This window comes from Magallana gigas, chromosome 3 (assembly GCF_963853765.1).
Source record: "Magallana gigas chromosome 3, xbMagGiga1.1, whole genome shotgun sequence".
NCBI lineage: Eukaryota > Metazoa > Mollusca > Bivalvia > Ostreida > Ostreidae > Magallana > Magallana gigas.
The window spans coordinates 39,681,049-39,704,367 of record NC_088855.1 but is presented as its reverse complement, the minus strand read 5'-3'; the positions used below and the strand labels follow the sequence as shown (position 1 = coordinate 39,704,367).

The 23,319-nt window shown below is 31.8% G+C and overlaps 1 long non-coding RNA gene and 1 other non-coding gene across 4 annotated transcripts; both read left to right on the top strand.

Moving 5' to 3' along the window:
• The first annotated feature begins 1,773 nt into the window (after positions 1–1,773).
• LOC136273948 (uncharacterized) lies at positions 1,774–7,783 on the top strand. 3 transcript variants are annotated; one of them, XR_010712181.1, is made up of 5 exons: positions 1,774–2,288; positions 2,399–3,350; positions 6,737–6,874; positions 7,048–7,156; positions 7,358–7,783. It is a non-coding gene; the product is annotated as an uncharacterized lncRNA (long non-coding RNA). The 3 variants fall into 3 exon arrangements; XR_010712182.1 differs by having other exon boundaries at positions 1,942–2,288; positions 2,399–2,454; positions 6,746–6,874; XR_010712180.1 differs by having other exon boundaries at positions 1,946–2,288; positions 2,399–2,454.
• Positions 7,784–11,704: 3,921 nt separating this feature from the next.
• LOC105319947 (uncharacterized) lies at positions 11,705–22,704 on the top strand. Its single transcript, XR_010712179.1, has 5 exons — positions 11,705–11,875; positions 11,998–12,050; positions 12,454–12,591; positions 18,367–18,502; positions 21,159–22,704. It is a non-coding gene; the product is annotated as an uncharacterized protein (transcript).
• Positions 22,705–23,319: the final 615 nt, after the last annotated feature.

Here is a 23,319-nt window from a genome sequence, read left to right as displayed (position 1 = left end):
ATCGGTAATTCGGCGTTATGTTTTGCGTAATGGTAGATTAATGCAATAGGTTTTGTTGAGATGCTCGGCATTTTCTTGAGTTTATTCCGTTTAAATAGAGTTTGATATCGCTGACGGAAATATGTAGGTATATACATGTATATATATGATTCATTTCGAAAAAATAAATTGTGTTCTTTATTTGTTATACATGTAGTGCATGTTTCTTGTGTTTAATTGTTTATAATTTCTATTTACTAACAATATTTGAGTGTTAAGCTTCGAATTATAAGCAAGATACAGAGATTTGCTGCCAATGGGGGGTCCAAGTTTAACAAATGAATATTTAGATTAAATCTTTAAAAATCTTCTTCTCAGAAACTAATCACCCAGGAAAGCTGAAACTTGTTTGAAAGCATCATCAGGTAATGTAGATTCAAATTTGTGAAAATCCTAACCCCCGGGGGTAGGGTGGGGCCACAATGGGAGATCGAAGTTTTACATAGCAATATATAGAGTAAATCTTTAAAAATCTTCTTCTCAGAAACTAATCAGCCGGCAAAGCTGAAACTTGTGTGGAAGCATCCTCAGGTAGTGTAGATTCAAAGTTGTGAAAATAATAACCCCTGGGGGTAGGTTGGGGCCACAATGGGGGGGGGTCGAAGTTTAACATATGATTATATAGAGTAAATCTTTAAAAATCTTCTTCTCAGAAACTAATTAGCCGGCAAAGCTGACACTTGTGTGGAAGCATCTTCAGGTAATGTAGATTCAAAGTTGTGAAAATCATGATCCCCAGGGGTAGGGTGGGGCCACAATGGGGGGGGGGGTTCAAAGTTTAACAAAGGAATATATAGGGTATATCTTTAAAAATCTTCTCAGAAACTAATCAGCCAGATGATTCTTTATAATTGTTAAGACTTTGGCCCCAGGACAATTCTTTGGCCTCAAGAGAAGGTTCAGAGTTTGATGTACGTTTATATCCCATATATAAACTATTGTTTATTGTCTTTTTGAGAACTGCAATACTCAACATATGATATGACTATAAAATCATCCTGTTAGAAAAGGGACTAATGATTATAAACATAAGAATATCCAGGGGAAAATGGAATTTATTTATACAGGATCTACATGTATTATTGTACATTGTCCAGATAGTTTGTATTATGACTCCATTAAGCTGATTTTATCATACCTATTGTTCCTCAGGTGAGCGATGTGGCCCATGGGCCTCTTGTTGATACAAACTTCTTGATGATCTTAGGAGAGAAAAAAAATTAATCATACATGAAATGTATGAAAGAAATAGGATGGATACCGGACTCATATATTTGCAGTCCAAGTGAGACGTTGTAAATTGATGTTCTACGATAAGACACCATTTTAAACGTCCAAACTGCTTCAACCTGGGTTCCTAGGAAAACAGCGAGTAAAGCCAAATAACGCTTTGATAAGGATAGTGGACAGAGAACGGGCTGAATTATTGGAGTGAAGTGCAGGCTTTTGCCAATGACCGTCGTGCTTTGCCTCCTTTGTACTCTGGGCCACAGAAAGGGTAAACAAGTAAATACAGTTTGGACACTTTTTCTTAGGCCTCTCGTCATTACTTATATCTTAAGAATAGGATGAAAATTTGGGCCGTCACAAATTTTGACATTTTATTTGATCCATACAATGTTGAATTTTGGTATTATATTTATTTTTTCTTTTTACAACTTATTCAAGAAACTTGTTTAATTGTTTCAAAGATTCAGATGTTTTCAAACACACGTATGGGTGACTGAATTTTTAAATCACTTGAGTCACTCAGATGACCTATTGCTGTATCAGAATCTGTATATGTCCGTCGTCGTTCGTCGGTCGAACACTTTGAACATTTTTAGCTTCTTCCCTAGAACCACAAAACCAATTTCAACCAAATTTTGCATAGCATCTCTGGGTAAAGATAGTTAAAATTGTGAAAATCATTGCCTCTGTCCCCTTGGCTGTTGGGATGGGGCTAAAACCATCAAAATTAGGGTTAAAAGCTTCAAAATTAATGCAATCTTTAAAATATCCTCTTTACTCCTGAACACCAAGCAGTCAAACTGCTGGCATTTAAATTAAACTATATCTATAAAATTTCCTTATCATGTGATCAAGGAAAGTCTTTCAATTAACAATTCATACAGTCATGATAGGTTTACTCGCCCATACTAGCTACGTTCAATGGCACACATTTTAATAAAATTGTTTATTGTCCCTTTCTGCGTATATTGCAAAGACGTGGCAAAATCTGTTGATCCACAATGCTTTGAACCTGGAAAGTAAGTTTATTTTTTTAAACAGTATGGTTTATTGCTACGTATAGGTAAGACTCTATGCATATAAAGATGATTTCTTCCTTCGTAGAAAGCTTTTATTTTCTTTTATATAGCAGACAAGAGAGAAGATGTTATTCAGACTATAGAACAGTCAATGCAAAATGTTACGGTTAGTTGTCATAAAATCATTTGTAATATCTTTTATAATTGATAAAGTCTATATCTACTTGTATAACGCTCCAAAATAACATGAAAATCAAAACTTCGCATTTTAAAATTTTCTTCAAATTAGTTTCAGATTTTAAATAAACTAGACATTTACCCTTGATAGAGATACCAAAAACTGTGTCAAATTATTATGCAACTGAAAGGGCAACGGTGGTATTTTTCCACCTGCTTAAGGTGTAGTTTCATAAGAACCAATATAATTCAAATCAGATGATAAACCATTGTCTTGAATGTATAGAATTAACATTGTTTCAGTGTGTCTTATGTGTTATATGAGATATTTACTTTAAGAAGAGATGTCTGTGAAACACGTATTCCCCTCTCCCTTAGACATACACTATACTGTTCAAAAGCCTTTGATATGGGCAGTATACATTATGGGCAGTAAACTTGGAAATGAAATTGGTTTTTAGACCTTTTAAACTTATACTAAAGAGGGCCATCTATAGGTACTATCTGAGATGCATCAAGATATTAGGTATGACGTGTCCAAGTTAACGTAATGTGGACTTGAATCCAAGGTACTTCAATTCAAGAGCATATAAGAAATAGTCTTTTGCATCACATCTTTGGAATAGAAACGTCTTTGGTGATATGTTAGGAAATAATTTATTTCACCTTTGCATAGATTATAAATGGAAAGCAATTATAATTGGAATTTTTCCAAGTCCAAGGGTAAAAAATTGCTTGATCGTACATAACTTAATAGATATTCTTATGATAAATTTGTTTGCTAAAATTTATTCCATTATGTGCAACATCTGCAAAGAAAATGAACGACCGACATACAGCAGAAAGGCAGTATGCCCTCCCTTCTACAGGATAATGAAAAAACCTGTAAGAATTTTTTTCAAATTTAAATTTAATTTTTTTTAAAAATATTCAACTTGAATGATAGTATGTCTTGTACGATAAAAGTATTTCCAACGGAAATTTAATTTAGACAGTTAATTTTTCTATAGGATATTAGTTTTCTCATTGGAGTCGTATTTAAGTTTTGTTTTAATCCAATACGAATTCCTATAGTAAGAACTTTAAATCTAAATATCCTACAGGAGATTGCTTTTAATATAAACAATAGTATTTTTCCCATAGGCATTTATTTTATAAAGGCAATTTTTCACTTTATACAAAAAGTATTTATCAAAGAAGGTGTCTACTCGTGTTAAACCAGAGGCCGGAATTTGCCGTTATCAGGTTTAATTTTACTTTGTGCGAAATAGAGCCGGTTAAAATTGAAACGCACGGTTCCTGACATCTGACATCCTATCTCGGTAAAAGGAATGATGACCTGTGTGTTTTTTGTGTTTATTATACCAGTATTGGATCCATTTGGATAAGTAAAAGAAGAAAAAATACTAAACTAGTTCATTTCTGAAATAAGAAGATAATTGTAGAAAATAATTTTAAGTCTATTATTTTTTTCTTCAAAAAATATGTTTTTTTAGTTCTGCAAGTGTAATGTTTTCTTTTAAAAATGAATTCTTTGTAGTTAAGAAAAAATTTCTAAGTTATTTTGTGATTTTCGTTTGTATTGATTCAAAAGATACGTCTCTTGTACTAGATTTAGTTTTGACTTTTTTTTTTAGATGTGGGGGTGGTACATGTGTCTCTTGCACATTATCTAGGTAAAATGAATGATGACCTATCCATTTATGTGTTAATCAGGTCCTTCATACATTAATTTTAACAAATCAAATGAGAAATTATGAGAAAACTTATTAATTTTGTGAGTAGGTCTCTACCTTAACTCTTTACGCAATAATCTATTATACGATATTTTCGAATTTTTCACATTATCAACATGCACTTTCGACGGGTACAAGAATGTCTTTTTAGCCCTGGTTTAATTTTCTGACACATTGCTTAAAATGAATTTAAAGTTATTTAGGTAGCCTTTTCTAGTCGTATGGTCTTTCATCATTTCTGTCAACAGCACAGAGGTTTTCAAGATAAGATATATGTGTACATTGTTTTCATGAATTACTGTTAAAATATGAAGATTTCCCTTTTTTGAATATTGCAAAGTTCTTATTGAATTTTTGCACAATACTGAAGTTTAAGATAATATACCATTTCAAATATTTAAACATAGCATTATAAAACAGAAATGCTTAAAGGAGCATTGTCACGATTTTGGTCAAAAATTATTTTTTCGATTCTAATGTTTATAATGCTTCAGTAAGGCATTTTTAAATGGCAACCAAAATTTGAGTGTCATTTGTTAAGTTATAAGCGAGTTACAGAGCTTACAATTCCTCGCTATGTAAACAAAGCTTTTGTTTACATTTTGAATGTTGAAGTGAAAATTCCAGTTTAAGACCTAAAATGAATGTGTTAATCGTTAGGAACTGTTTATTAATGCCTAAGTTCTCCGATCCTCTGGTACCAAAAATTGAAAATGTAAATTTTAAAGCAAACGACATTTTACTGTCTCATACTAATGATTATAATAATTAATGATGCATTTATATGTATTGTTTCTATGCGTTTTTCAAAAATAATGCATTATCACCCATATAGATTTATATAAGGAAAAAGAAGTGACTTCAAGGTTTTGCTAATTTGTATTCAGTAGAGTATGATTACACTTGATTGCTGCACATAAAAACATTCAGTAGATATGTATATGTAAAATAAATAAATAAAATGTGCTGTATCCAGTATTATAATCATGGAAATAATAGAAAATATCTTTACAACATGTATGAGAAAGAGTTATATTTCTTTCAAAAAGTCAACAACAGATGTAATAATGTTCCTGCGCTTTGTTACCTTTGGTTTTCCGTGACAACATTCACTCAGTACACTTTATACACCATCAAAGCCTCTTTTTTGGTACGCTAACTGCAAATGATGCATTGGAAGGCCAGGGAGAGACATCCTTTTCACCATGCTCTCAGAGACTGTTTTGTTTGTTAGCAAGGGCATCAAAGTTGGCAAGTTAGATTTAGAGTCTTCCATCTGGAGTACAACTTGCATAATATAATCCTACTGAAAGTATAGTTCAAAATATAGGAATATGTACTGTGGTGTTCGGCAAGTTTCTGTAGATATGTACAGTCTTCAACTGCATCATGTGCCTCGAATGTACAGCCTGCATGATTCTTCAACATAGGCAGAGTATCACAGAATCCAATAATGCAGTCTTGCAGTGGTATATTAGAGCATTTTCTCATAACTTTGCATAGAACAACACTATCGAATTTCTGCACTTATGAGCAAATAGTATTGGTTTATATATACCAATGTTGTGTCTCTTCCCTGTCGGTACAATAGTCAACTCCTTGCAGCAGGTACACTCTATGTACAATAAGATCGCAAGACCATACTGTTTTTCTTTTACACACTTTGCTAAATTTAGTGGTTTAAGGCACACAACACATCCTCGCTCTAGATGATCAACCAAAACTGAAAACTCTACGTTCCTTCGCCGATCAAAAATATTGGTATATGTAGATCGAGAAAGTTCTTCACTATCATTACTACTCCAACTCCAAACCAGAATTTACATCATCATGTCTGAGTTTCATTATTGTTCACATCAATGCTGTTATTAATGTCACAGCCAGTGGAAAAACTAGTGAACCCTTTTTTGAACCGACCCTTCTTGTCTCTAGCTCGTTGACAATTGGATTGTTTACTGGTAACATATTCTCCTTCTTTGACAAAAGATTTCCAAAAAATATAAAAATGCCGGACTTCATGGTACGAATAAATTATTTCCGAATATAAGAACGAGTTGTCTCGCTTTGCTGAGGATAGGAGATCGTTAAAATGAATAAGAATATAGACAATCATCTTTAACAAGAATTTTACTGGTATTGTAAACAAAAACGGGGCACGAGCCTTGTTTACATGACGAAGAATTGTGAGCCCTGTATCTTGCTTAAAACTCATCGACGGGCATCCAAATTTCATTTGATCATTAGAAATGCATTGATAAAGATTTGTAATAAATAATAACAAAAATAAAATTTGACCAAAATTGTGACCATGCCCCTTTAACTGGGGTGCCAATGTTTTTGTTAGATAAGGTGTATATTACATGTACTAAAAATTAAATTTACAAAATCATTGTATAACAATAGAAATCTATAATAAAGATGATTTAAAGATGATTTAATATCTATAATCTGTAAGCTATATAATCTATTAACCGGTAAACAATAGAACGTCAGATATTGGTTATTGTATATATATAACAGATTATTCATCATTAGTATGCATAGGTTCCTTTGGAATGGAATGTGTTAAACCATGTCCCTCTGGTTACCATGGAATACAATGCTCGGAAAAATGTCAGTGTGATGAATGTAACAGCATAACTGGAGTATGCTCTAACCTAACTGTAACAACAGGTCATATTCAATCATATCAAATATATTTCATTTTTTATGTACTCTTTTATTAAGAAAACAAAACAAGTTTATTTTAAATTCTTAGACATAATAAGTGTAAAATTTTTCAGATAATTTACAGGAAAAGAAACCCACTGGTCTCGCAGCTAATATTGTTTTTAACTTGTTTGAAGATATTGAAAGACATACGGTAGAGAAGTTTTATAACCAAGTAATAATCATCATACTTTGTGGTTGCATTGTATCTTTACTAGTGTTGTTGGTGGCAGTTGTGGTAAAAAGGTAAACATAGACATCCAATTCTCTATTGTACATACTAGTATATTTATATCCTTTTGTTTTATAAATTTATTAGTCATTTTTACAGTAAACAAAATTATATTACAAATTAAAGTTTTGAAGATAAAAATAGTTTTAACAAAGATTAACGATCACTGACAAAATTTTATAAAAATGAACCTTTATTGGGTTTCTTGTTTCTAGGAAAACGACTTCATATGGCCACTACCAGCATGGACTTGTAAAAATAGATACAACCTCTGCAGGTTTTTCAACTGCTGAAAACCAAACCTACCTTGAATGCGACCCGACAAAAATGATCGAAATCAAATACCTTGACAATCAGATGGAAGAGCTACGGAATAATGAATCAAGATCTAAACACTACGTCTCTGTCACTTCAAAATTAAACCCTAAAGAGGACGATAAACGTCCTCCTAGGTTAGATAAAAGGAAGACAATTAAAAAGGGTGTAAAAAAGAATAAAGAAAAAAGAGTGTAATGCGTATACTATCAAAACGATTTTCTTTGCATAATGACAGTGACAAATGTAGCTAAAGTTTGTTGTTGAAGATCATTTGCCATGTTGTGAAACCTAAAACATCTGATATGACATTTGATATAATTTTTCACGATGTTAGTTTCTTATTTTAAAGGTTTTTTTTTTTATAAATAAAAATGCATTTGAATATGCGTAGTGGATGTACACGAAGTATTTGTGCCTTGCTAATGAAAAACTGAGCATTTTATAAAGTGTGGAAAGCATGTAGCTGTGAAAAGCTTCAAAACTTGAACTCCTTTTTGTAATATCATATAATTTGATAATGCTTTGCTCCATGAAATTTCCCTGGTTAGTTATGTCATCCGTACATGTATATGAAGACATTGCTGTCGACGGCCAAAATTTTTTAAACAATATTACTTTTAAACACTTTATATAGGATATACATGTAATATAGACCTTAATAGTTTTGCCTGTTGATGAATGACGATTTGATTATGACTAGTGATGATTTGATGATCTGCATCACCTATAATTTACTACATTAATCTCTCTCTTTCTTTCGTTCTCCCATTGAAGTCACAAGCGACAATGTCTAAACTCCGCCCTACTACGATCTGATTGGCCAGAGGTCAGTTAAAACGTTACGTTGAAACTTTTCTGGAGTTAACGCTTATTTAAAGCTTCTGCTTAATTCACCCTTATTTATACTTATGAATATTAATACTCGTTCTTAAAGCTGACATTTCTTAATTCATATAGACCATCGTTGTCCCTAGCCAAAGAAATTTTAAAATGCTTCAAACTTACATTAGTATTATAGGATATACTAGACCTTGATTTGTCACTTTATAACTATTGATAATTTGCGTGACTTACTTTCTGGTCATGGGCGGTTATATGTCTAATCTCCTCTATCTACGATCTGATTGGACAAGGGTCAACCAAAGTATTAGGTTGAAAATTTCCTTTTGAGTTAACCCGCATTAAAAGTTTCTACGTAGTTCACTATTATCCAAAACAAGCATTCTGAGAGTATTGCATAAGCAATACACGTCCCCTACCGGTTTGTAGAAGTTTGTGAAAACAATGCACTGTTATGCAGAATATCATTTCTTACCGTCTTTTGTACCTCGAATCAACACACCAACCCGATAACGAACCCGATGGTAATAATACAAAAAAACCCCTGTCGATTAAATTTAAAACACAATGCTTGACACTATTTTAAAGAACTTATTTGTTTGTTAGAAACAATAAAAGGAATAATACAAGTAATGCACGATACTATTACTGACTACATACTTTCCTCATTTATTCAATACACAACGAACCCGATAACGAACCCGAACATAAAAAAAATGGAATATAAAAAATATTGTCAAACAGGCGCTACAAAAGTGTAAACTTGATCTGTAGTTCGACATGTTGAAGCTGTTCAGCAAATTTCATATTATTCCTCAAACGCATAAAGAAAAAAAGTGTGGAAAACTGAAGTGGGACAGACAGACAGACGGACGGACGGACGGACAGACGGACGTAGAGGAAAGCTATAGTCCCCTCCGGTGAAAACCGGTAGGGGACTAATAATCTGCATAACAGCTACATGAAGTTTCCGTCTCAAATGCACATTCCAAAGCACAACAGTCTCGTAATATCTTTGACGAATAGGAGCGGTGTAGATCCACTAGTATAGAGAAAGTTATTTTGTACCTGCTACAAACTTTTACCATTAATAACATAAGATTATCTGGTTGGAGATAATGATGATAATGCATGATATTTGTCACTTTATCGTTTGATTTGAACGTGTACACAAAACTACCTTTACACATTAAAGTCCATACTATTCGGATTTACGTCAACAAGAGTGAATCGCAGGCCTAATCAATTCAGAAAATGTAGAAATTGGAGTATCTGGCTTTGTAATTGTAGATAGGTTTCCTTATTCCGAATCACTTAATATAATATGTCCAAAGTTTCTGCTTCCACCGCTTTTTGCTCAATATTTCGATAATCATAAATGCCTTTGTGTCCAAACTACGTTCATCTACTAGAATGGAAAAACTTAAGATTGAAATGCTCCTTCTACAACTTCAGGTTTAAATACAGAAACAAAAATAGAAAGTCTAAGGGGATTTTGCATTGCAAACGACATGATAAAGTACTTAGATGAAAACGTTGAAGAACTGTGCGAGGTGTCCCGAGCATTTCCGAATGGAAAAAAGATGTAAACATGTCCTATTATAATTGGCATTAAAAAAGTGTTCTTTGGTCATGTTAATTTCTTTTGGTAACAATGTATGATGTATCAAAGAAAAAATCCTCGTGTTTTCCTCTTTGTCGATTTCAATTGGACTTCTTTGACAGTTATGTGTATTTTCGTTAAAATTCGTCAAAACCTGAGTGAAACAGTATCCTGGGAAAGTAGGTTTGTACAAAAATTGAAAAAGGAAGTCAAAATATATTTTTAGAAGAGATCTTCATACAAATGATACGATTTCTTAATCATAAAGCCTTCTGAGACTTGGCTCTACATCATTACCATCGACTTGACCGACTGATATGGCAGCACTATTGTCATGAATGATATTTTTATTAATTTGATTTTCGACAGTTTTCATTTCTTTCATTGGACATTTGATGACAGACTTTGTGTTTTAGAGGAGGACCAACAAATCTGTGCATGGTACAACCAGAAGTTGCATCCTTTTCAGAACACAAATTACATTCAGTTTTCTTGGCTTCCTTTTAAAAAAAAAATTCTTTTATTCTTTTATTTTAATGGTGCATCTGTTGGAAGATAAGTTTATATTATGAACTTCGGTCTCGACTATTAAAAGTACAATTTTCAAACCGGAATTATATTGGTGTTTCAAACCCGAACTTTATCGGCGTATAGTCAAAATACTGTATTTTATATCGCTTGACATGCTTATACCGGTATATTTCACACAACATATTTATTTCCTCCTTACTATGATCAAAAAGCATACAAGACAATGTAAAAATGCATGCATGAAATAAATACACGTAATATACAAAATCCCGATTCATATCGGCGTTTCAAATCTAAATTATATCGACGTAATGTCAAAATACTGTACTTATTATCGCTTTATATGCTTGAACCGGTACACTTCAAACAATATATCGATTCGCTCCAAAACCTGTTAAAAAGCATACATGTAGGTGTAAAATACATTTAATATAAAAAATAAAATAATAAAACAATATTTTTAGTCGCATAAACTTTTGATGAAGCCTCATATTCCACATGCAAAAAATATGGTTGCATCATTTATCAAGATACTTAGCTGTCCATAAAAAGTGTTATTCTAAAATAAATACAATAAATGTTTTGTAACTTTCAATGAGAATTTAAAATGAAAACTCCTTTGAGATTAAAAGAGTCTTCACGCACGTAGCTTTAAAGTTGATCACAATTATCTAGTTTTAGGATCGTTTTTTAAAGGAGGAGACTGAGAAAGACTTAAATGTATATATAAAATTTTGTTTAAATTTGGTGTTAGACCGGCACACCAGTAATCGGTTTTACGTAAGTTCTGCTTAACAGTGTATTATTGTACCCCAAATTGAGAGCAGGCTTATAGGTTGGTTAATTTTATAAAACCACAAATCACATCTCCTTTTCAAACCTAATTTTCAAATTGTGCAAAAAGGACACATGCATGCCTTACCCAGTTAGGCATTACTAGTTTTAGTTTGGTATTTGTGCTGTAATCAAACTTCATTCTATTTGTTTTACATTCAACAATGGATAACGATACCTGGACTGCAATAATCAACCAAAAAACTGCAATGCAATGTTGCAACATAGCCCTAAACTACAATTATTTGATAAAAACCTATCAAGGGAAACCCCTTTAAAACTATAATTACACTTAATCCAACCTTAATGAAGGAGTAGTGACGATCTAAGATATTTGTCTTCATAACATGTAATTAACGAAAGGAACGCATACTTGAAAACGTACAAAATAAAAACAAAAAAACCAGGAAACTTCCATCATGTGATTTTTGATGAATTTCTTCCGCTGGACTTATAGTCTATATACTCTGTATAGGTCTTATTATACCGGAGAATTCACACTGTGCTTAATGGCAACATTTTTTATTATACTCCTCCTTGTTTCTTTTGGAATATATTGTAAAGAAGATTTAAATCCTATTGAGCCAGAGTGTTTTTACCCGCATAGGTAGTTTACATTTGTAAGGTTAATCTATTTCTTATTTAAAAAAAAAATACGATCGGCTATTTAAATTTTTAAAGAAGATTTTGAATTGAAAACAAATTTTGTATTGTATTTTTTTCTTTAAGAACAGGAAATCATTGTTGTGCCAACTATAGAACAATTGGAGGAAAATGTCATGGTAGGTTACCATTCATGTCCTTTTCTTGCGTGTATCGTGTTATATAGACTAGAAGATTATCACCAAATAAGAAACTCACTCTTTTTTTCCAGCAATTTTAACTTTCACATGACACAGATATGGTACATGTATTATAAAAGCATATCCATATGGATTACTCTTATAGATTACTATTATAGTTATGTATTTTCTTTGTATTGAATCATCATGAACTATCTAATTTCAGTTCTATGATTATGATCACTCTGTGATTTAATACAATGCATGTTATATAAGTTTAAAGTGGGCAATACGAGAATGATCTGTCGATATTTATAACAAATATGTAAAGTGTTTCTTTTTCTTTTAAAGTTAACCCTTTATCTTATAAAATGTACGTAGTTTGGTGGTTCTTCTTTATTAGTATGTATTGGTTCCTTTGGTCGGGAATGTTTTAAACCGTGTCCTGGTGGATACTATGGAAAACAATGCTCAGAGAAATGTCAGTGTGACAACTGTAACGCCACAACCGGAGAATGTTCAGACGAGACAACTGCAACAGGTTGTATCCGAAACAAAAATTGGTGTTTAATAATTAAAACATTGCGCATTTCTTCTGCTTTTGTAGTAAAGAAATCTCAATTAATTTTTAAAGGTATTGTTGAATAAGGGTATACGTATTTGTTATAATTAATTGCTTCCCTTTGAAATGTTATAAACAGAAAGAAATTATTGAGACAACCCATATATTTTCCTTTTTAATTGCAGATTTTAGTGAAAATTGGGATAGACATTGTTTATACCCAACCAAATAATTAATCGAAGTAATATGTAAAAATATAAAGTATTTTACTTTTGACGGTACATAAACTAGTTGATGGTACAGAAATTAACTCGGAGATTACAAAACTATAACTTCTACTTACTAATTGTCTATAGACCTAAGCTTACATGTACTATTTAAATAAATCAAATTATATATATCTATTTTGCTTTTTATTGTGGTTAACTTTTGTGCACGTTTCATTTGTGTTTAAGTTGATATACGGAAAAAGTATTGGTACATTTACAAAGACATAGGAATCTGACTGCTACAGCATATTTTAGGCGGCACAGCGAATAAACATGAAATTGATTAGAATCTTGGAAGAGGTCATTTTCAGGGCATTCAGAAGTTGGAGTTCTATTCGCTTTTCGCTATTCACTATTCGAAAAGCGAATAGAATTCTCTGGTCGGTTCGCTAATCAAATTACCGTAAACATGCTAATAAACGTAAATTCAAATCTTCATAATAACTTCCCTTTTTATTTAAAAAAAAAATAGTTTCATAGTAAAAAATATTAATTGCTGACCTACCCTGAAAATTGACATAATGATCACGACCGGTATGAGGCTTAGCTAGCCTGGCGAAAAATGCGACATTTCGTATAATACAGTTATAATGGGATTTCTTTCAAGGGGCTGGCTAACACCCTGTATCCCATATTTGGGCCTTCATATTTGGTGAAGATGGGGCCCCGGGACAGCCCAGTCGACCCTCAAAAGGAATTTGGTTTACACGACCGGTAAGAGGCTTAGCTAGCCTGGCGAATATTTGTTAATAACGTTGTTATTTTGTGTGTTTAAAACAACTTTGGACTTCAGATATTGAATTTTGAAAAAATATTTTTTAAAATCCCAAACCCTGAGTAAACGTAATCCTTAATCTACAAATGTTATGTACTATTCCGCACAAAACTATTTTAATAAATCTTACATTTGTGTCAAAATATCGTCAGTATATCAAATATTTTTTCATTGGGTAATATTGAAGATTTTAGCGTTTATCATTTTTTTTTCTCTTTGTTGTCTACCGTTCTGGTTTTCATAGTTAAATATCTAAATGAACATATTTTCTTGATTTCACAGTGTTTGTTACCTTAAAGTTTGATGCAAGTGTATATTTTAATATAATATGTCTTGTAAGTAAAACAAATATCGATCAACTCAAAGTCTGGTATTCACAAACTGTTGAAAACAATTGGGATTATCTATGCGATAGTGCCTTGTTACATGTAGCTCAACCCATGTTCAATCATAGACGATTATACCCACACATATAAAGGCAAATGCTTTCTACTGCAAATGCATTGCAGATAAAATACGTTATTTTTTTCTGCAATGATCGCTACCTTCATAACACGCATATCATTTAATATCTATTCATTTGATGAGATATCGGCGCTTCTGATTGGTCGAAAAATTTCTTTGATACCTGCATCAATTAAATTTTGCCGGATCTACTTTTCTCAACTGTTCTGATCTAACACTATTTATAGAACGGGAATTTCCAAGATAAACACTGTCAACAAAATGTAAAGTTGTGTCTGTTTTATTGTCAGCAAACAAAATGCAACCTTGTGAATATAAAAAAATGAATGTTTAACCTTCAAAAAAAAAAAAAAAATACATTATTTGATTCACGAAATAGAGAATTAAGCGTCTTCTCACGATTTCGTCTGCTTGAGATCAATCAACATTTACAGCGAGGCTGGCTGTTCCTTTTCCAGGAATATAATAACGAACATATAGGCCTATAAACTTTCACGGTAACACTGCTGTTCAAATTTGGTAACGATGATTTTTGAATTTGCACACATACATCATCTGTCATCAGAATAAGCGTCGTAAAGAAAAGCTATGAGTAATGCGTCAACTCCTTCGGCGCATTGCAAGCGGCAGAAATACCATTTAAGTACATCACTGGCTATCTAGTTACCACAACGTTTACAAAAGTCGCTTATACATACTATTCTCTGTCGACATATCAGCTATTTTCATCCACTATCGCCTTTCCTTGGATGGTTATGTCCAGTTGCGTATTCCAGCGATCTCACATGATAACTAGTTTTATTACGAGTTTTTCTGCACAGTGAATAATATCACAAGCTATTGCATGTATTTTCCTTTCGTTTTCAATTCAGCCGGTTCAGATTTTAACTCACTATTTGTGTTTAATCCTTTAATTCAGCTCAATAGCTCTGCATCAGCTGAAGGCGCATCCATTTTGAATATTGTTGCTGTTGTTGTTTTGTATTCATACGCGCCGCTTCATTTACATTATTTACATTTTTGATCAATGACACTTCACATTTTTTTATTTGAAAATGTTTTATTAAATGATAAGAAATGAAGATAATAATTTTTCTATTGATCGACGTATCAAAGAAAAAATTGACCGGAAAACTTTTTCATCAATGCGCTACGCGCATTGATGAAGTTTTCCGGTCAATTTTTTCTTTGATACGTCGATCAATAGAAAAATTATTATCTTCATTTCTTAAATCTCATCAAAGAAAGCATGTTATTGTCATAATTTACATCTTTCCTGTAACAAATTAATGAATTGATCGTAAAAAGTACAAAAAATTTACTAAATAATTGTAAATGAACATTAGTACACTAGATAAAAGAATATTTAATTATGTATAGCATAATAAAAAAATTATACTTTCATTACTTATTATTGCATAAAATATCCTGCTTGTTCAAAGCTTCGCTCTGTGTCCATTCAGTTAAACGTCAAGGAAACTGAAATTTTTTTTATTTAATTGACATTTTAACAGTTTCAATTAATTTGAAGTGACAATTAATACTTACTTTATATTTATGTAAAGTTATTTAGCTTATTTGTTCTTCTTCTTGTTAAATTTTAGTTTTATTGAATTTATTTCTAATTTGTGTGTGGTTGTTTTGAAGAATACATATAAAATTATGTTTTAAACTTGTAAAGTATAATTCTCTAAAGAAAAACGCTAACCATACAAACATGCAAAGAGACAGTATAAAAAATATTTTTGTTTTATATCATTAAATACAACTTACAAAAACAAAAATTTTATAGAAATGTTTAAAATTGATAAATAATTCGCGAATTTTTACAAATTATTCAAGTCTGTAAACTTTGCTCATAATTCAGGCATTATTGATTGATCTTTAATAGTTTTAACTTGACCACAAAAATTTAAACAGCCGGGAAAAAATTAATTACTTGAGATTATTTCTTCCCCCAAAAAGTACAAATTAGCTGTGAGGTTGGGTGTTACATTAAAATTTTAAATGGTATTGCCACTCCACTTTTGGAAAAATCGTGCCAACGAAGATATGAAGAATCAATCAAAACATAGAAATGCATCATTATGTCAACTTTTAATTAAGATAAGCTTGGAAATCAAGCAAAATTTGCAAGAGAATATTGAATTTGACAAACATTCCTACAACATTTCTTAAAGTGCAATTGTAAAAGCGCAAACAAATATTTAAAAAACTCAATATGTTTATCTTTAAGGTTAAGGAATGCCTTCAACAGCTACCCAATTTATTCTCATATAATTGGATTGGGTCAGTTTACGCTTAAACAAAGCGAAAATTTCTAACCTAATGCGTATTATATTTTAATTGTATACTTAATGAATTCATTCCTTTTATTTTATTTTCTACTATAAATAGTAGTAAAAAAGGGTCATTTGCCTTTAAAATGACATTGAATTGAACAAAATTCAAACGCAACGTCAGGTTGATTGATACGTTTTTTACGTAAGCTCATTATTACGTACACAACATTTTTTTTTATGATTTAAAGTATTTTTTAAAGCAATCAGAAAACGGAACAACCAAAATAAAATAATTTCTAATTCAAAGTCCTTCTGGCCACGGAACATTGCTAACCCATTAATCCTTGTAATTCATACTTCAGATCAAAGATATAATGAGAATAAAGACATGTCAAAGTATAATTGTCCAATGTTTAATGATTAACATTTTATTTCTTCACGATAAACGCTTGGACATAATAAAGGTGACTCAAATGTCTATGGTATCATGTAAGGTAAATATCGATTTTAAGTCTGCTTTGAAAAAGAGAGCTCCAACACCTCCCATCACTTCTTCTGCTTTAATTTTCATGTAATTTATGAAACACATCTATGTAGAAAATGATAACACTGAATCATATTTTTGCTTTGAGAGAGAGAGAGAGAGAGAGAGAGAGAGAGAGAGAGAGAGAGAGAGAGAGAGAGAGTGTGTGTGTGTGTGTGTTTGTCATTTACATTATTTACATCTGACACTCATCTTTTTCAAAAATCCTTGGCATCTCATAAATTGTCATCTTTTTTCCTCCTCTTTTTTGTAAAGCCAATTCCTTTAGATTTGTTTCCCAAGATCTCTTGCATTATATTTTATCTTTGCTTTTTTGCTTTACAGTTAATAGTTTAACACCTATAGATTTTAAAGTCATCTCCAAAGTTGCAGATAGAGTGATATACGTACATAATTCGAGTTACATTTTGTTGATAAAAAAAAATACCAGTATATAAATACAGTTTGCTGTACATGTACATTGCCTTTATAACAGATTTGTGTTTAAATGAGTTACTGTGCCGTTCACACAACAGAGACGGAAGAGTAGAGTTCTTCTTCCGATTTTTGGAACGTACTCCGAAACTTTTAAAACCTAGATTCTTAGAGTCATACTCAGGGGAGCCGTATATTTAGTGTACAAGAATGAGTAAGGCAGATCAATTATTTATTTAATCTGTAAACTCTTACACTGTTCAATATATGTAGCAAAAATTTATATGTATCTATTTTTTAATTTTCTTGTACATGCCTCGATCATGCGGTTTTCTTTAATTGTATTATTATCTCTGTTTATTATATTGTTATTTAGCTGTTCTATATAGCTACTGTATATAGTGTCTGGTAAAATGGCTTGCGATGAGGCAATGCCGATGCCGCATGCGCAATAGCTTACGTCTACTAACCTTCAGGTCCGAGTTCGAATACAGGAAGGGCTTTTCTTTTTATGAACAACACTTTATTTTAAAAGTTGGATTCATATCTTTAAGGAATATAAAAATTTAGACTTGTATGTAAAAAATTTCCATAGAGTGTGTAGGACCCTTAAAATATGATTAGCATAAAACATTTAACAATTGCTGTCGTTGTCATTGAATGATGTCCGGTAAAATTATTGATAGCTAGCTGCACCTTGAAATACACGGTCCGCTGTTACGACGAAAAGTAATCCCCATGTTCATACTTCACCTTACGCATTTATATAGATAATAAAACATCCAATTACATCCCAGCGAACCGTGCAAGTTGTTGCCAAGCAACTGACAAAACACTGATATTAAAGTAGCGGAAAACACCTTACAGTTTTTGCTTCCATAATTCTAACATGATTAAAGCATTCTCTGCCGCCCAAAAACCATAGATAAAAGACAAATATTAAAAAATTTATGGCAACCTATGTATTTGCAACCAAATACTTATGTTGTCAAAATTGTTTTTCAGAAAACAGGGCTAAGGATTTTTCCCTGTATGAAAGAAGCCGATCTGGAGAAACATTATGGCTACCTATTTTGCTGGGAGTATTTGCAAGCGTGGGATCTTTAGCTGTTGTGCTGTTTTTTATGAATCTGAAAGAAAGGTAAAAATAATTCTTACTTTACGATATACTCTTATTATATATAATCATGTGCAAACATATAATAAAAAGAAATTAAGAAATACCGAGTTTATTTCTTACTTAAAGTGTAATTATTTTAAGGGATGTAATTTCATGTGCCAAAAAGAATTCGAAGAAAGTCCAAAACCACTCGGTTTTAGTATCAGGGAAGCTACAAAACTGTTATTCGGAGAATTATTACACTGCCTTTTCTTTCCTTTTCTTTTTGTCTTGTTTCTTTTTTCCTCGCCTCGACTCCTATTGGAACCCGGTGATTGAGCGTAGCACTAACCCAATCATTTTAAACGTTAAAGCACAATGGTATAAAGCAACAAAGTCGAACTTTTTTCAAGTACAAGATGTTTAGATGTCAGCAGATTTTTTTTCTAGAGATCATCTTTAAATTTAGTGTTTTCTATATAACTCTTTATCTATTGGTCAGTGTCCAAAGATAATGGTCACGTGATCCACGATATTTAAATGTTTTTGTTTTATTAGCGAAATACTTCATGTATTTGCTGAAATTAACCAGGGAATCTCTGATCTCCGAGTTTTATAACGTGCCCTACTACTGTGTCAAAGATTTTACTTGTATTTATTTTTTTCTTTTTCTTCTAAATTTTAGAGCGATTTTAATCAAATTACTTTCCCAGGGTTTGAATATAATTATAGTTAGGAAATGCTTTTATTAGGTTCAAGTGATAATTAATCTCAATTACTCGTTTATTTAAGTTCATGATAGTAAAAATGTCAAATGTCTTAAAATTTTAGATAATTGAATTTCCTCACTTGTCATCTTTACACCGCAAGAATCACTTACAGGCATTGAATAGTTCAAAGGGGATTAATTAGCTATGTTATTTACTTAGGGATTAACTCAGGTGTCATGTAACATAATTTTTGTTTTATATATTGTTGAAATTCTTTTGTACATTAGTCGGAATCGGACAGCCGTCCCGATATCACCGATCTGTATCAAAATTACTGTCAGATCCTAAATAAATGTTGAAACGCTGATTGGAATTTGCTCTGTTACTTTGACCATAGAGAGGGCTACCATCCGAGTGTGTCGATCGGGTTATAGTACAGCCGAGTGTCGATCGAGGTGTACAGTGGTTCTTATTGGTGGTGCTTCTCTAATCGGAGACCCAAGACCCGAATAAAGAAACATCGTTTATCGAGTTAGCGCTTCTTTGTGTTTAAGCTCAGACGACACGTTCCTCAAGCATCTTTTTTTTGTATCTCCTCGTAATAAAGAGTTCCAATAAAAATTATTATTTGTATAATGATTTTTGAAATGATTAAAATTTACTTGTACATGGATATATGCCTAGATGGCCGAGTGGTTAGAGCCATGGCCGCTCTCTGCCAGAAGCGTAGGTTCTAGAGGTTGTCAACACCCGGCCCAACATAGTGAATTTCGCTGTGCTGTATTATTTGTTTATTTTTATATCAGCAATTCAAATGTATTTTCAAGAAGATTATATAGGAAATTGCATTCTCTAGTATTTTGCAGAAATGCCTGGTAAGGTATCCTAATTTTTTGCAAGAAAGCTTGTCAGATTAATAGTAAACCATTAACAAATTCCTGGAAAATTTAGGAACGTGTCGTCTGACCTTAATTTCAGGTTAAAACAAAGAGAGATATATATATATATATATATATATATATATATATATATATATATATATATATATATATATATATATATATATATATATATATATATATATAAACACTGTGTCGCATAATAATGCCAGTTTTCATCAAATACCATGATTTATAATTTTAAAAAACCCGGTTATATCGTTAATTTATTATCGTTTAGGATACACAAGTATACAATTTAAGTAATAAGTGGCGAACGGATATTTTTGTATCTATCAATTTCGCATGAACGGCAGCCAGAAAATCCTGGCAGATGAGCTGGTCTAATACTTCAAAATGGCGACCGTGACGAATTAAATCTTGTTTTTAATTTATTATAAATGAAGATTTTTGTTATGAAAAGAAATATAATTTTTAACTTCAGGCGACTGTTTTTGTGTTCTATAAAAACTCTTTTATTCTTAATATATTAATTGAAAGCAAAATTCTTTGTCGTACATTTCTTTTAAACCGTAAAATATAGATCCTCTCCCTTTACTAAAAATAAATGTAAAGCAGAAGCTCAAGTCTTGGTACCGGTGATTACAAAGTTTAAATTTATTCCGGTTTAAACTAAAATTTTGAGGACTTACTTTTGCTAATAGGAAATAAATTAGACCCGAATGGCATAATTGAGTTTGGTACAAAGTTTATAAAATCTAAAACAACAATTTTCAGTTCTCACCCCGATTGACAGGTATTATAATTAACATGAGCACAAAAAATCGAGTCCATAATTTCAGTAGTATACATGTAAATGTAATAGACAACCGAGCGAATTAGATGCTCCAATGTTCATAACACGTTAAAATATTACACAAAAATAAACGTTTTTGCTCAGCATACGGTTCTCATTAAGAATATTTATTACAGTTTTCAAAATTTAATCATAGAGACTTTAACATTTTGTTCTGTTCTATTTTGCAATCTGCTGCCGTCTTTAGTTTGACTATTCAAAGTGGAAATCATTTTCCATTTTCTATTCTAAAGGCGTAATATCCAGGATCCAAATACCCATGGCCAAGAGCAGTCTAACTATGTCAAAGAATTGTACCTACCACGTGTATACGATCAACTGAGAATAGACGATAGGTCCCCGGTGTACTGTGACGTCATTGAGAGTGAGACAAAACACCAAATATCTATACAGAGTGTGTGTAATCATGCGTCCTTTAATGCGATTTCGGCGTTATAAAGCCAATGGAGAATATTAAGACTGACGTGTGTACATGTACTATCATCGTCCGTGACAATTTTTATGCAAATTATGTACCTTTCTACCATAATACTTAATATAACATTAATTTCTGGGTGTAGTGGTCTATGTATGTTATTTTCAATTTAAATATGTCCAAAATTATCGGTATTTTTCAATTTACGTACAACACTTTTTAAAAATTTTGTTTGGTACCAATTTGTGAGAAAACTATAGTATTTTTGAAAACTTGATATTGCTGCATGGAAATTTTAATTTAAAACATAAACATTAAGGAAGTGCAAATATTTTTTATTAATAATCCATCAATGTATCGATATACAATCGTGGGAATCTGATACTAGAGTGATGTCTTAGGATCTTAATGCAAAGCCAGTTACCTTGCTTTTTGTTTTTATTAATTGTTTTTATGCCAATAACGTAATGTTAGGATATTAGATATCTTGATATTTTCTCCGATTTTACCATATGTGATAGATAATAACAGTTTAAAATATAATCAAAGTCTGTATTATGTTCACAAAGTGTACGAATTAGTCAATATGATTAAAACATGTTAATAAAGAATTCACGGAAATTTGTTTAGTAAACTGGAGTTTTTCAGAGTAATTAGAATGAGTTTTTGATTAAATTGTGCTTTTTGATTACTTAGTTACTACCATAAGCTCGTCACTTGATCGCAGAAAAGCATTTTTTAAATACTACATTTCACTTCTGGTTCATATGGTATGAATCACAAAATGAAGCAAACATTTTAAAACCACCTTTGACGTAATCTTTTGTTTGTTGTCGTGCGTTAATATATGAACATTTTCAAATTCTTCTCTGAAACTACTAGGGTTCTCTCTACGAAATTCGGTGTGTAATATCTATAGCTGAAGTGAAATATCATTTATGAAATGCATGACCCCAACCCTAGGAGCTCTACGTTTTGGTAAAAAAAAAAAACCTGTAAAAAATGGTGCAAATTTCGAAATTCGAAAAACATTCTGAGATTATTGCATAAGCAATACACATCCCCTACCGGTTCGTATTATTCTATGAAAGCTTCGAAGCATACATCTATTTCAAAACTATTATAAATGAGATGTTATGCTTTAATCAGAGATAAAAGAACAGAGGAATTTCAAACTACATAGTTGATATAGAAATTAAATCAAAGTACTGAAGTATTGACGGGAGTTGATTTTATCGATTATCATTTATTTTAAAATCAACGATATGTGATTTTGCATGGCAAGTAGTATCAGTAATCGAAATATTTCTGAGAAATTGTATGGACCCAGGCAAGATTGAACTCTAGTCTTGTTCATCCAAATGCTCGGCTGTCTCCGTTTTTCCGACAAGCAAGAGGGACTCTTTGTTTTGTCGGATATCAACAAAGACAGCCGAGCATCTGGTTGAACGAGACTACACTGAACTCTAGCGGAGGAATACATACGACTTCAAAAAATATCTAAACTGTTTGTGCTATTTAAAATATCACAAGGAAAAATCAATGTTTCAGAATACATTTCATCGAATTTATCGATTATTTTGAAGAACTAAGTAATGTCAGCCTTATTGATTTGTGCTTAGGTCCAAACACTGTTTCACTTTCGGTTTGCTCGAGTAAGTGCATAGAAGAGTTGATTAAAATCAACTCCCTATAAAAAAATGGGTAAAATAATACTCTTTATTTTATCTCCTGTATTTTTACCAAGTCCATTAAGTATTTGCTTGTAGAAATTTGTGAAAACAATGCACTGTTATGCAGAATATCATTTCTTACCGTCTTCTGTACTCCGAATCAACAGCCGATAACGAACCCGATTGTAATAATACCAAAAAAAAACCAACTCTATCGATTAAATTTACAACACAATGCTTGACACTATTTTACAGAACTTATTTGTTTGTTAGAAACAATAAAAGGAATAATGCAAGTAATACATG